Below are 15,748 nucleotides of genomic sequence, written 5' to 3' on the forward strand. Positions count from 1 at the left end.
CGGGTTCAATAGCTAGTATAATATATCGACATAACACAGCAGCCAAAAAAATATAGTAGTACCTCCATATAATGCCTTAAGCTCTGCACAATGGCCTCGCATGTCTCCGGAATCACAACGCTCAGGAAAGGTCTGGAAACAGCTGCGGAAAACTGCAAATCCTGAAGAGACCTTCCTGTTGCCAGGAAGCGCAGTGTCACCGCCAACCTTTCCTCCACGGGCACGGCTGCACGCATCGGCGTATCACACCTTTGTATGAGTGGCGTAACAGCAGACAGTATTATTTTGAAGGATTCCTCGGACATCCGAAGGTAGTTTCGGAAATCTTGAGGGTTATTGTCACGTAACTCTCTTATGAGACCCATGTGTGACAATGTGGATCTTTTCTGCAGCCAGCTCCGGGTCCACATGCGACGTTTTCGTTTAGGACGTCTCTCCTCTTGGAGACGTGCTGCCTCAAACACCAGGGCAGCAGCAACAACAGAACTCTCATCGGAAGTGAGCATAGTTCCTAAAAAGAAAACAAACGTACAATAAATACACGTGCTTACAAAACAATGTTCTGACCATTGATCTAATAACTATATATGTTACTACTGGTATTAAATGGGGCAGTCAACCATCCCGATCTGTAAAAGGATTAATTAATTGGGCCACGCAACAGCTGTGTACCTGAGGTTCTCAGGCCTACCCTACTCTCCATAAAGGAACAATCAACCACACTCCAGCGTTTATTCCCGTTGAAGCGCAACATATGCTACGCTGTAGCGTTATACATACCTTTTGCGGTAAAAGTCTAGTAGTTAAAAGTCCAGGGAATCCAGCGAATTTAGGAGTTCTGTTCACAGCACGTGCTACAGAGAGAAATGAATAGCGCGCTCGAGAGCTCCGGTTTTATCCGCTGGGAACAATAGTCCTTTGTCGAATGAGCGCACAGTATTGTACCGCCCAATCAGCACACGGGAGGTGGAGAATTCAGCGCTCCTACGTAGCCAGCTCCTCCGCCCTTTACATCGTATACAATATCGTGCACACCTTTGTCACACCATGCGATCATGCCGCCACAGCGGGACACTGGACGACGAAAGAAAGTTTCAAACGATGTGCTACGACGTACGATTCACAGCGGGGTCCCTGATCGCAGGAGCGTGTCACACGCTGCGATATCGTACCTATATCGCTCGAACGTCACAAATCGTGCCGTCGTAGCGATCAAAATTGCACTGTGTGACGGTACCTTTAGATTCCATAAGGAACAGCTACAATCATCCCTGGGCAAAACAGTCTCAGTAGGAAATGTAAAAAGTGATGGGATGAAAGTGCCCAGACTAGAGTACTAGACTATAAAAACGAAAACAGCTGAAAAAACAACCTGTAGAGAAATATTCGCCAAGGCAAAGACTCGATCAGGATGAAATTCTGAATTAAATATGGAGCTCGTACATGAGTACACTCAATACACTAATATACATATGTGACCATTAATGGGGAGCAGCCAACTCAAAAACAAGTTTTAATAAAAAGCTATAGGACATAGTACTAAGCTAGTAGAAAATTACTGTTCTCACGCCGTTATATCTACACCATTCATCATTCATGACTGATCTTGGAGACTTGTAGGGATGTGGACTGTCTTATCCTGTTCCTGCTCCTGAAGACAACAAGCACAGTGAGTACAATGTCATGCGGTTTTATATGTAATACTGATGTGCATCTTATGTACTGTATTGTGTCAATATGCAGCATTTGAGTCATGTAAAGTGTTAGGGTACCGTCACACTATACGATTTACCTACGATCACGACCAGCGATATGACCTGGCCGTGATCGTAGGTAAATCGTAGTGTGGTCGCTGGGGAGCTGTCACACAGACAGCTCTCCAGCGACCAACGATGCCGAGGTCCCTGGGTAACCAGGGTAAACATCGGGTAACTAAGCGCAGGACCGCGCTTAGTAACCCGATGTTTACCCTGGTTACAAGCGTAAAACTAAAAAAAAAACAAACAGCACATACTTACATTCTGGTGTCCGTCAGGTCCCTTGCCGTCTGCTTCCCGCACTCACTGACTGCCGGCCGTAAAGTGAAAGTGAAAGCACAGCCGCTGTGCTCTGCTTTCACTTTACGGCCGGCAGTCACAGTGCGGGAAGCAGACGGCAAGGGACCTGACGGACACCAGAATGTAAGTATGTGCTGTTTGTTTTTTTTTAGTTTTACGCTTGTAACCAGGGTAAACATCGGGTTACTAAGCGCGGCCCTGCGCTTAGTTACCCGATGTTTACCCTGGTTACAAGCGAACGCATCGCTGGATCGCATCGCTAGATCGGTGTCACACACACCGATCTAGCGATGACAGCGGGAGATCCAGCGATGAAAGAAAGTTCCAAACGATCTGCTACGACGTACGATTCTCAGCAGGATCCCTGATCGCTGCTGCGTGTCAGACACAGCAATATCGTAACGATATCGCTGGAACGTCATGAATCGTACCGTCGTAGTGTGACGGTACCCTTAATGTATAATGTGAATAGTGTATAGTGCAGGATAAGCATAGGATTAGCTTAGGATAGCATAAGTATGGGTTACATAGTGGGTGACTTAACACATAAAAAGGAAGCTTTTAGAGAAGGCTAAAAATTCTTTATTGATGTTTATTAAAATAAAACACAAGAAAACAGAATATGTAAAAACAGGGCAGTACAAATTTCAGAGAAAAGGTGGGAATTCCTGCATAAAGGTATAATACAATATACTGCTCAATAAGAAATCCTGGAATATGTTACAAATCATATAAAAGGAAGTAATATAGCATGTGCACATGCATATGAAGTAGTTAGAATGTCTAAGCAATATAAGTGTATCTTAATATGATGTCAAACGTTACCTGCGCATTTCGCAATAAAAAATTTAATTGCGAAACGCGCATCAAGTGTGGTGGGTTTCTGGTTACTCTTACTGCAGGCAATGTTACCTTTATATATTGTCTTTCTGTGTCTGGTTTATCACAGGGGGTTACCAATTATCTGGAGAAGTATATTACAGGTGCTTCTCACAAAATTAGAATATCATCAATTTATCAATCATTTATTTCAGTTCTTCAATACAAAAAGTAAAGTTCGTATATTATATAGAGTCATTGGAAACAGAGTGATTTATTTCAACTGTTCATTTCTATTTATGTTGATGATTATGGCTTACAGCCAATGAAAACCCAAAAATCATTATCTCAGTAAATTAGAATACTTTATAACACCAGTTTGGAAAATGATTTTAAAATCCAAAATGTTGGCCTACTGAAATGTATGTTCGGTAAATGCACTCAATACTTGTTTGGGACTAATTTTGCATCAATTACTGCATAAATGCAGCGTGGCATGGAGGCGATCATCCTGTGGCACTGCTGGGGTGTTATGGAAGCCCAAGTTGCTTTGATAGCAGCCTTCAGTTGATCGGTATTGTTGGGTCTGGTGTCTCTCATCTTGACAATATCCCATAGATTCTCTATGGGGTTAGGGTCAGGCGAGTTTGCTGGCCAATCAAGCACAGTGAGAATGTTGTTTTTAAACCAGGTATTGGTACTTTTGGAAGTGTGGACAGGTGCCAAGTCCTGCTGGAGAATGAAATTTCCGTCTCCAAAACGCTTGTCGGCAGAGGGAAGCAGGAAGTGCTCTAAACTTTCCTGGCAGATGGCTGCACTGACTTTGGTCTTGATAAAACACAATGGACCTACACCAGCAGATGACATGGCTCCTCAAACCATCACTGATTGTGGAAACTTCACACTAGACCTCCAGCAGCTTGGATTGTGACCTCTCCACTCTTCCTCCAGACTCTGGGACCTTGATTTCCAAATGAAATGCAGCATTTACTTTCGTATGAAAATAACAACTTGGACCACTGAGCAACAGTCCAGTTCTTTTTCTCCTTGGCCCAGGTAAGACGCTTCTGGGGTTGTCTATTGATCATGAGTGGCTTGACACAAGGAATGCGACACTTGTTGCCCATGTCCTGGATACGTCTGTGTGTGGTGGCTCTTGAAGCAATGACTCCAGCAGCAGTCTATTATTATTATTATTATTATTATTATTTATTGTTATAGCGCCATTTATTCCATTGCGCTTTACATGCGAGGAGGGGTATACATAATAAAAACAAGTACAATAATCTTAAACAATTCAAGTCATAACTGGTACAGGAGGAGAGAGGACCCTGCCCACGAAGGCTCACAATCTACAAGGGATGGGTATTCCTTGTGAATCTCCCCCAAATTCTTGAATGGCCTTTTCTTAGCAATCCTTTCAAGGCTGCAGTTATCCCTGTTGCTTGTGCACCTTTTTCTACCTCACTTTTTCCTTCCACTCAACTTTCCATTAATATGCTTCCATTGATATCTTCTCTGCAGTATCGTTTGCTGTAGAGAAGACATGAATATTACTTTTTTTTTTTTTCTCGTGTTTAACATAAAGATCCCTGTCCCCACCCCACGTGACCGCTTATACAGTAGAAGGTGCGGCCAGGACAGGAAGCAGCGCCAGCGAGGGAGCCGGGTGAGTATTTTAAGAACAGCAGGCGGGCGCACAGGGGGTGGGAGGGGGCGGGGACATGGATCTTTATGTTAAACACGAGAAACAAACAAAAAAAGGAATATTCATATCTTCTCTACAGCAAACGCTGCTGCAGAGAAGATATCAATGGCGGCTTCAGCACCAGTGGGGGGGACAGCGCTTACTATAGCACTGTCTCCTGCATGGCACACGGATTGCACATGGACAACGTCCGTGTGCGGTATGTGTTTTACACGGACCCATTGACTTTAATGGGTCCGTGTAATCCGTGCGCTCCCACGAACACTGACATGTCTCCGTGTTTGGCACACAGAGACACGGTCCGCAAAAAATCAATGACATCTGCACAGATGCGTTGATTTCAATGTGTCTACGTGTGTCAGTGGCTCCGGTACATGAGGAAACTGTCACTTCACGTACTGGAGCCACTGACGTGTGAAACCGGCCTAACAGGGTAATTTGAGATTAGAAAAAAGGGTTTGCATTTTTTTGCCTTCATCCACCAGCAAAACTCCTGTGTATGAGTTAGGTTGAGCTGCATTGCATCTCAAACTCATGAAGGTGAATCAAACTTGCAAAATAAGACAAAACCCATAAATGTAATGCTGTTTATTTTATTATTTTTTTAATGCATAACCTATTGCCTAGTTTTAGTCATCATAGTCATATATTTTAAAGTCACATTCAATCTATATTAATAAATTTATCTTTATATTTGATACTTGATACCAGCAAATAGTAAACCTTTTCTTCCAAATTTTACATACAACTTGAATAACTTACTTTGCTTTTACTTATATGTATAATTGTATTACTTTCTAAACTTTTTAGAGGATAAAAAGTATCTGAACACACTTCTTAATCATTGGATTCAGCTTTTTGATCCGTTTTATTGCCAAATTGTAAAATCCAGTCCCTAGCTATGCAGTCTGCATTAGTGACAGACTAAGGCTACTTTCACACTTCCGTCTTTTTAGATCTGTCACAATGCGTCGTTTTGGGAAAAAAAAACGCATCCTGCAAATGTGCCCGCAGGATGCTTTTTTTGCCATAGACTTGTATTGCCAACGGATCGCGACGTATGGACAAACGTCGTGTCTGCCGTGCACTGGATGCGTCGGTGTTTGGCGTACCGTCGTAGCGAAAAAACATTCAAGGGTACGTTTTTTTCGTACGTGGAGTCCTGCATTTTAAACTGCGCATGTGCGGCCACAACTCCACCCCCTCCTCCCTGGGAGTTTACTAAGGGCAGCAAACGCATTGAAACACTGCGTCCGCTGCCCACATTGTGCAGAAAATCACCACTCTCCGTCGGTACATTGCGCCGATGTTTTGTGATGGCCCCGTACCGACTGAAGTGTGAAAGAAGCCTAAAGTGTTCTATACAGATCACTGATACTAGTGTGGTCCTGTAGGAGCCACCATGGTAACAAGTCAGTTGGTACAATTTTTTCCCTCCTGTATATACCATGAACCACTGTGAGTGATATTGTTGAAAAGTGGAAGCGTTTAGGAACCAAAGCAACTCAAAGTGGAGACCAAGTAAAGTTACCTCTGAATATAAAGAAGCACTCCCATGAATAATTCGTTTACATTTGTATGGAATGTTTTTAATGTTTATACATTTATGTATGCAGTTGTTATATGTTAATATATAGTGATGCTCACTAGTGATGAGCGATGAGTGGTGATCTCCGAGTATTTGTTAGTGTTCGGAGATTAAGTTTTCATCGCCACAGCTGAATGATTTACAGCTACAGTATTAGCCAGGCTGAGTACATGTGGGGGTTGCCTGGTAGCTAGGGAATCCTTACATGTAATCAAGCTGTCTAGTAGCTGTAAATCATTCAGCTGAGGAAATGAAAACTAAATCTCCGGATACTAACAAATACTCGGAGATCACCCGATCAACGAGTATACTCGCTCATCACTAATGCTCACCACTGCTCAATAATCGATCAAGCATCGGGGTGCTTAGGCATGCTTGTTATTCGATCAAGTGTTGCAGGTGCTCAAATCCCAAAGCATCCTCTTTAATTGTGAGCAGCAAGTGTTTGAGTACATACTGAAGTGGAATGGTTGCGTTGAATATGGCATCATCACCGCTCACCATCTTGGTTGATTCTTCAAAGTTTTGTAGAACCTCACAGTTGTTAGATATCCGTGTGCACTCTTCGGTTCTTGTCTGCAGAGGATAACTAGAATACGACAGGTATATTGTAGCTGGTATACAACTACTGATCTCTGGTGCTCACAAAGCCTTGCACAGTACTTGTGTAATGTGAAGTTTCAGTGCTTGGTCACGTCACGCACCAGTCAGTCAGTTGACACTTGCAAGCGCTGCTGCAGCACTGCCAGACTGGTGGTAGCTGTAGCTGACTTGCGTGGCATACCTTCACAATTAGCACATGCACTTCCCCATCCCTTATTGCATGCCTTGCACATTTTAATTTAGGTATATGACATATTCCTGCAAACTTTCCGGTATTAATAGGGAAAACAAAATATGTAGCCCTGAAAATGACTTTTGTTTTAAACATGCAGCTGCAGTACTTTGTGCACAGGCTTTACCAGACTAGGAGTCCCACTCCTTACAAATGGGAAAAACAATCAGAAATCTTGTGCACACGATTTCTTTTAATCTTCACTGAATTTGAAAACGTCTGCATTTTTGAAAGAAGCAGCATGCCAATTACTTCAGCATTTTGCAGTGTTTTTGCATTTTTTTCACCATTGAAAGCAATGAGAAAGTGAAAAAAATGCAGCAGGGGTGCAGGAGGCTTTTTTTTTCTATTTTCAATTTAGCCTTATATACAAGTCATTATGCAGGAAAGAATGCTTCCATAATTTTTTTCCCTGTAAAATCCATTTTATCTTCAGATTGGTATGTTTTATTGTCAGTCCGCAAAAGTGGCATAATACTTTGACAACATTGTTCCCAGCAGCGACCTACGAGTCAGACATGCATCCAGGCGTCTTCCACATGCTGTCCCCATTCCATTTGAGCACTATTTCCATTCATTTTAGCTGTTTTCCTAGCCCTCTTGCTAGGGTTTGCCAGAAAAATGCTTGAGCTTCCCATTGACTTTCATTACACTCATTATGTGAATCGATCCCATCCACACATCGGACCTGCTCGAGTCGAGTTCCGAGCACTTGAGCATTTTACTGCTCACACATCACTATTAATACAGTCATCCACCGTTATTCAACGCTATTCTAATTCTGTATTATGACTCTACAAAGGCTTACATTGTAAGGCCACTCAAAGCACAGTGTGACCCAGAGGGTCTGCATAACGGAGAGGTCACTGAGTGGTAAGTGAATATATTAAAACAATGACACTACATTGCATACACAGATTTATATAAAAAAAAACTTCACAGTAGTGCTTATTAAACCCCTTTAAGACCTTGGACGTAACCATACATCCAGGTTCGGTGGTACTTACAGTCCTTGGACGTATGGATACATCATGATGATTTTGCACGCACAGAGACTGTGCGCGAATGATCGCTGCCGGATGTCAGCTGATTCTGACAGCTGTCACCTGGTACTTTAAACCCTGCAAGGTTTTGTACTCGTTCAGCTGCGGTTGAGGTAGGCACAGGATGCGATTTCATTAAAATGTCCAGGCAGGTTTATTAGAACTTCAAGATGAGGAGAACACAGGAGTAACTTGAATTTTAAAAATATAACAAAGTAAAAATTTTATTAAACAGAATTGTTAAAAAATACATACATATAGAATATCATAAATATTCAGGATGAGCAGTGTAAGGTACTGTGCGCACATATAGTACTACTGAAATAGAGAGGCAGTAACTGCCATGCCTATGTAGTTATACAGCGGGTAAGTAATGCTATAAAGCACAATGGGGAAGCAAGTGAGATTAAGCAAGTGGCCTAATGTAGCTCTGTAAAATGCAGACCAGGCACATATTGTGCTGTGGCGCAACACCCTGTGTGGCATAAGGGTAAAGCTGGAGCAGTATTGGGCACAACTTACCACTATGTGCGCAGCAGGACCCACAGAGGATGGTGCATAAACACAAAAGACAACCTTCTCTACCACAAAGTGAACAAAACAGAAAATGAACAGTATATCTAGTAGTGTGGGTTCGCCTGCTCAGGTCAGTGTCCTTCAGCAAACACACTGAAGTTCTTCACACCTCCTGTCACAGACACTGAATGAGACACTCAAATTCAAATTCTCAAATTCAAATTCAAATTCAAATGAGCTTTATTGGCAGGACTAAGTACATGTTAGCATTGCCAAAGCATATGGTAAAAATACGGGGGTGGGGGAGGGGGGCATATAGAGGTCCAAGGTCTATTTATCTGTCAAACCATGTCCCTGTAGTGGGGATTTGTGAGCACTGAGCAGTTATTCCCACCCATTTCTTTTGACTATACGTGCTGGAGCATGCTTTCCCAGGCCTACATCACCAAAGCTACCAACCTCAATGATACATATCTCTCCTCAAGAACCTGTCCAGCGGCCATCTTACATACTCCCCCCTCTGCCCAAAGCTGTGGGGAGTGTAACACCTTCTGTCATCAAACAGTGGATTCTCTATAGTGCATCAGCATTGCCATGCACTTTCCCTGGCTCTACATACAAGCTAAAATCCTGAAGTGCTAGGAACCACCTGGTCACTTGGGCATTGTTCCCTTTCTTCTCCCTCAACCACTTTAGTGGGGCATGGTTTGACACTAGCCTGAAATTCCTGCCTATGAGGTAGTACCAATTCCCAGTTGATGACCAAACATTCCTTTTCCACTATGGAGTAATTCTTCTCACAATTGATGACAATTTATGACTTAGATACATCATGGGGTGCTTTTCCCCATTCACCTCTTGTGATAAGACAGCTCCCAACCTGACATGTGACGCGTCTATATGGAACACAAACTCTGAAATCTGGTGCCACCAGCACTGGCTATTTATACAGGGCTAGCTTCAGTTCCTGAAAGGCCATTTTGGATTCTGGAGACCACTTAGCCATAGCGGAGTTTATCCCTTTAAGGAGTTCTGTTGGACCAGCAGCTAGCATAGCGAAGTTAGGGATAAACCATCAGTAACAGCCCACAATGTCCAGGAACACTTTGACCTGCTTCTTTAAGAGTGGTTGTGGCCAACTTTGGATAGCGCCAAATTTATTTATTCGAGGCTTTATTTTGCCTCTGCCTATGACATAGCACAAGTATTTACCTTCCTCCATTACCATGATACATTTCTTTGGGTTTATGTAAAAACTCGCTTTCTGTAGAGCATCAAGTTTTGCCTGGACTTTAATCAGATTGCTTCCCCATTCCTGGCTGAAGATCGCAATGTCATCCAGGAGCGTGGATACTGCGTACCTTTTGTGAGGAGTTAGAATCCAGTCCATGGATTCCTGGAAAATGGCTTGAGCTCCTTGTAGCCCAAATGGCATCCTTGTGTACTGGAAGCATCTGTCTGGCATTGAAAAGGCAGTTTTCTCCTTGGCATTTTGGGAATTTGCCAATACTCTTTTGTGAGGTCAACAGTGGCAATGTACCGGGCTGACCCTAGTCTTCCAATCCAATCCATTCAATGAAGCGGGGCATTGGGTATGTATCGAACTGATAGACCTCATTCAGCTTCCTACGATCATTCTAAAATCACTATTCTCCATCTGGCTTTGGCACTAGGACTATGGGACTGGAACAGCCACTCTTGGTGTCTTCAATGAATCCTAGGCTCAGCATCCACTTCACCTCTTTCGAGATCACCTCTCGGAGTGCTTCAGGAATCCGATACAGCTTCAGGTTTACCCAGACATGAGGCTCTGTCAGAACCTCATGCTCTATGATCTGAGTACAACCTGGTAGATCTGAGAACAGGTCTCTGTTCCAATGTAGCAACTCTCATCACTGTTGCTTTTGACAGCGACTTTGCCACCTTGACCTCTTTCACATCGGCTTTAGACTTAGCCATCAAACACGGAGTTTCAATGGCTTCTTATCATGCCACAGCTTAATCAGATTGACGTGGTACATCTGATTGGGCTTCCTTCTTCCTGGTTGGTGGACTTTATAGTTGACATTGCCAACCTTTTCAATTAATTAATGTACAGAAGCTTCTTGCACCATGCTGTGACTATGGTCTAAACAGCTTTTCATAGCTTGGTGACTCTTGAGCCATCATGACGACCAGGATCACCATGACAATGAACAGGCTCCCATGATGACATCAGGAGGGGCGTAAATCTGAAGTCAGAGGGAGGTCACTCCCTCTACCTGCCTCGTAAATGTTGTGATCGCTTTTGATAGCATCTTTTAGGAGGTTAGGCAGCTGGGGATGGAGCTGGTTCTGTCCCTGGCTGTTAGTAAAATAGTAAAAGAGCTCGGATGCTAGCAGCACCATACTCTTGCTGTAGTTGGGTAGGAGGTGCTGACATTTCAGCACCACATGTTGTGATGATTATGATCATACTGTGATCACAGCCCTCTGAGTGCAGAGATCGATGACATGGGTCCCTGTACCTCTTTCGTCAGTGCCACTCAGCTGTCACTGACAGATGTAGGCATAGAACTGTCACTGTGTGTATACATACGATGACAGTTTAATATCATGACGGACATACACCGTCATGATGCGGGAACTGACACCTGCTCATGATGAGCTATGTCTGTCAGTAATCCTTAAGGGGTTAATGGACCAATCATCTTGTTAACATCTTCTGAAACAGAGTGGCATGATTCAAACAGAACCATTGTGTCAGTATGGATGAGTCAAATGTTTCCAGCCATGGGCCCCAAGTCTTAAGAAAGATTTCATGTTTGCCTATGTGCCAACTAGTGAACTCCTCAAGTTTTCAAATTGCACAAGCTTTTGCAAGCCAATGCATGACCAATGGAGTAGTCTGTTATAGCCAATGTTGTGAGATTGAATGCTTAATTGCAGCTATGCATTAAGCTGCCAGGTTTGTTAAAAAAAAAGCTTGAAATATTGAGAAGATTTGGCGACTTCAATAAGCAAACAAATTTTATAAATTATTTTTCTACTTCTACCCAGAAAGTCTTGACTAGTCGACAATGGTACCATATAGGTGATAGAGTGCCTGTGTATTAATGACATCTCCAACATCTCTTATAGGGATGAGTGAATGTGCTAGGTGATACTCGGGGACAGCGTCGGACTAGAGTACCTTGGGCCCACCAGAGAAAATCAATCTTGGGGCCCACTATGTAGCTACATAGAAATAAATTCAATACCATCAATTGTGTGGTAAAACAAGCTAATATCAGGGTGTAATATAAGGTAGTACACATCTTAATTATGTAGCAGGGGTTGGGGTAGCCTCCTCATAGAATATAAAGTAGCTCCCTCATAGAATATAATGTAGCGTCCCTCATGGAATATAATGCAGCCCCCCTCATAGGGTATAATACAGCACCCCACAAAATATAATGCAGCTCCCCCATAGAACATAATGCAGCCCCTCCACAGAATATATTATAGCCCCTTCAGAGTATAATGCAACCCCCTCATAAGGCAGCCCCTATAGAATATACTGTAGCCCCCTCATAGGGCATAATGCAGCTCCCCTCATATAGTATGATGTAGCCCCCTGAGAGAATGCAGCCCCCCCACAGAATTATAATGTAGCCCCCTCATAGGGTATACTGCAGCTCCCCTGAAAAGGTATAAGGCAGCCCTCCTCCACCACCATCATTGTTCTCCCCCTCCACCCCCATCATTGTACTCATCACCACCTCCATCATTGCATTTTCACCCTCCACCTTCATCAGTGTCCTTTACAACACAACCATAATTGCTTTCTCCCCACCCCATCATTTTCCATTCCAACACCTCCATCATTGCCTCCCCCACCACCATCATCATGATTGTTTTTTCCATCACAGCCATCATTGCCTTCTCCCCACCACCATGATCATCATCTCCACCACCATTACTGCCTCCGCTACCACCACCATCATTGCCTCCCCACCACCGTCATTGCCTCCCCCACCACCATCATCATTGCCTCCCCCACCACCATCATCTCCTCCACCATCATTGCCTCCCCTACCATCATCATTGCCTCCCCTACCACCATCATTGCCTCCCCCACCACCATCATCATTGCCTCCACCACCACCATCATCATTGCCTCCACCACCCCATCATTGCCAATCTCCAATACACACACACAACACCACTATCATACATACAGCACCACACACAGGCAGCACCGCACCACTGTTTCACACACACACAAATAAAGCACCGCATCACATACACACAAAGTCGCACATACGCAGGTAGGTAGGCAGACACATACAGCATCTACTTACCTCTCTGCACGTTCCCCGCAGCCACAGCACATACCTGCAGCTTGAGCTTCCTCTCTGAAACAGCCGCGCTGAATGATGATGTCATCCAGCGACACTGAGCCAGACAGGAAGTGCCGGGCAGCGGGCAGGAAGGAGGACGGTGCTGGATCACTGCAGCTTGGCTCTGGTCCCAAGCTCCGGGGCCCCGATTCAGCAGCATAACGCTGCTAACGCTGCCCGCTATTAAAGTCAAATAGTATTCACTCTTTTCCATGCCCATGGGGGTGTGGGGAAGTGTCAATATTCATTTCTTTTTAGCGGTGGGGACAGGCTCCTGTCTCCAGCTGCTACTCTGTGGCACCGGAAGGGCCCCCTTGACTCAGGGGCCCCATAGCAGCTGGATGTGCCACTATTAGCAACACGGCACTAGCTGTGGGCTCCTGAAGCCATGGGGGCCCTAGGCAGCTGCTGGCCAATATGTCAGCAGGTGTCAGTGCCTGGCCCACCGGATAATCCTCCGGTTCTCCTGTGGGCCAGTCCGACCCTGCTTGGGGATCACTCGAGTATCTGGGTCCTTGATGTGCTCAGAAATTGACGAACTTTGCTTGGTGATTGAATTTAAAGCTCGAATCCCCACCCCAAATGCTTGGCGCATGTTACACAGTTAATAAACATGCGAGAATTGCCTACCAGTGACTGTAATACCATAGATATCTTGGTAGTGGCATTACTGTGATTGCCTGGCTGTATTACCTCATCAGAGGTTGTAAAAGGACAGGCGCCGCCATGCTTGGCTTTGCTGTAGATACATTCTACATTTAGCCAAGGAACAGTTGCAGAAGCAGGGAGAGTGGCGGAATACAACCTCTAGGCAGGGCTTTGGGCTTTGCAGTCCGAGAATAAATATATAGCAGCTGCACGTGACCACATTATTTCTTGGGGGGGTTAAAAAAAATTGATTACATTGTCATACATACAGTTTAACGTGCTTAGGGTTACATTACAGTGGTATAAAGAACTCAATAAAAGGTTAAAAAAAATTCTAGATCAATTTGTCATCCATAGAGTTTAATGTGGTTAGTATTACCATGCAGTGGTAAATAAAGCTTAAAAAAAGTTACATTTTTATTTCTGGATTCAATTTGTCATCAATACAGTTGAACGTGCTCTGTGTAAAATTATGGTGGTGTAAAATTTTTAAAAAACGCTTGGCCTGCTATGGTTGACCAATTTTTGGTTTCCAAAAAAATGACTATTTTCATCCATACAGTTTAACCTGCTTTCTGTAAAATTATGGTGGTTTAAAACATTTAACCCCTTTCTGGCATCGGACGTAACAATATGCCGATGTCGGACTCCATCCCTTTTGATGTGGGCTCACATCTTTCCCAGCACATGTCAGCTGTTTAGAACAGCTTCCATGTGCCCAGAACAGCCGCAGGTGGAATCGCGATCCGCCCTCGGCATTAACTTGTTAAATGCCGCTGTCAAGCTCTGACATTGACATTTAACATGCGCTACATTGACATTTAACATGCGCTTCCGGCAATCGCACTGGAAATCTGCCCATTGGTGACCCCCATCACTTGATCGCAGGTCACAGATGGGTTGATATGACAACCAGAGGCCTCCTGCAATCCTCTATTGTTGTCACTTCTGGATTGCTATAAGCTCGGCCTGGAGGTCGGCACTCATAGCAAGTGAGTAATTCTGCTACATACATGTGATCTGATCATCACCTGTATGTAGCAGAGCCGATCAGGTTATGGCAGCTTCTAGTCTCCGATGGAGAATATTGAGGCATGCCAAAAGTAATAAAAAAAACTTTTAAAAAATATAAAAAAATGAAAAACAATATAAAAGTTCGAATCACCCCCCTTTTGCTCCATTCAGCATAAAACAATAAAAAAAAAATCAATTCTAAATAATCTGATATATCAATAAAAAAGGATTAACTTGATCACTAAACGGCGCAGAGAGAATAAAAGTCGAAACGCCAGAATTACGTTTTTTGGTCGCCGTGACATTGCATTAAAATGCAATAACGAGCGAACAAAAGATTGTGTCTGCACCACAATGGTATAATTAAAAATGTCAGCTCGGCACGCAAAAAATAACCCAAGATCACAAAAAATGGAGACGCTACGGGTATCGGCAAGTGGCGCAATTTTATTATTTTTTTCTAGCAAAGTTTGGAATTTATTTTCACTACTTATGTAAAAAAGAACCTAGACATGCTTGGTGTCTGTGAACTCGTAATGACCTGGAGAATCATAGTGGCAGGTCATTTTTAACATTTAGTGAACATAGTAGAAAAGCAAAACAATAAACAACTGTGGGATTGCACTTTTTTTGCAATTTCACCACACTTTGAATTTTTAAACCTTTTTCAGTAGACGGTATGTTAAAACTAATGGTGCTGTTCAAAGTTACAACTCGTCCCACAAAAAACAAGCCCTCATGTGGCCATTTTGACCAAAAACTAAAAAAAGTTATAGAAGGGGAGCAAAAAGCGAAAAGGAAAATATGAAAATACCTCCAGGGTTAAGGGGTTAAAAACTGCTTTAATTGCTACAGTTCCCCAAATATTTTGGTTCATTATAAAAATATAGTTTCAATTAAAAAAAGATACTTGGTTTCAAGAGACATAACAATTAGAAAATGTGTAAAGGCGTTCAGTAAAGGACAGGGAAGTGGAAGTTCTGCTGATGGTGCACACAGACTCCGAAAACGGGGGGAAGGTGCGACTATGTCTGTTGCTGGAGCACTAGAAAGACGTCCATCCAAGACACATAGCTTCCTGTTCCAATTTGCAGGGAAACCACACCAATATGAACAGGTGATCGGTTGGATGGCAGATAATGCTTCCAGCATGCTTCTC

The sequence above is a fragment of the Ranitomeya imitator genome, chromosome 2 (genome assembly GCF_032444005.1).
Source record: "Ranitomeya imitator isolate aRanImi1 chromosome 2, aRanImi1.pri, whole genome shotgun sequence".
Classification (NCBI taxonomy): domain Eukaryota; kingdom Metazoa; phylum Chordata; class Amphibia; order Anura; family Dendrobatidae; genus Ranitomeya; species Ranitomeya imitator.